We start from the raw sequence: 601 nt of genomic DNA, 5'->3' as shown, positions 1-601 counted from the left end.
CGCTCGCGATGACGCGAGACAGAGAGAACAGCAGTTCCAAGCGTATAGAGAGCAACAAAGGCACAGGAAATGCTTGCGTTCCCACCACAGCATCAACAACGGATGAAGTAGATCTAAATTCTTGTGCAGCTCGTCAAGCTGTGCGCCGGTGCATGTAATCATATCTGCATTGTATGTCCTGCTAATGCGTGTGCATAAGTTGTTGTGAGGTGGACGAGCACAGCATCAACAGCAACAAGTTAGCCCAAGGATTTCTGCATTGAAGCAAAGGATGCTCTTGATCCACTCTTTTGGAAAAAAGGACTTATAAGGGTTTAGGATCCGGCTTTGAGCTCTGGGCTTTGCAATTCATGAGTGAGGCCAATATGGCTGTCACTCTCTTTAGCTTTGAGTGGCCAGAGGAAATAAAGATTGATATGTTAGGAGGCAAGCTAAAGGGCACTGCAGCCGATTACTTCCAGAGAAATATTCATCAATGGTGGGATGAAAATCCCTCATGTGGTCATGCCATTGACCAACTCACCCAGGCTTTGGCATTTAAGATATCAACAGCCCAGGCTACAAAGATTTTACTATCAAAAAAGAAGAAATCCAGATCATA

This window comes from Plasmopara halstedii (genome assembly GCF_900000015.1).
Source record: "Plasmopara halstedii genome assembly, contig: Scaffold_292, whole genome shotgun sequence".
Classification (NCBI taxonomy): domain Eukaryota; phylum Oomycota; class Peronosporomycetes; order Peronosporales; family Peronosporaceae; genus Plasmopara; species Plasmopara halstedii.
This window is presented reverse-complemented; position numbering follows the sequence as displayed.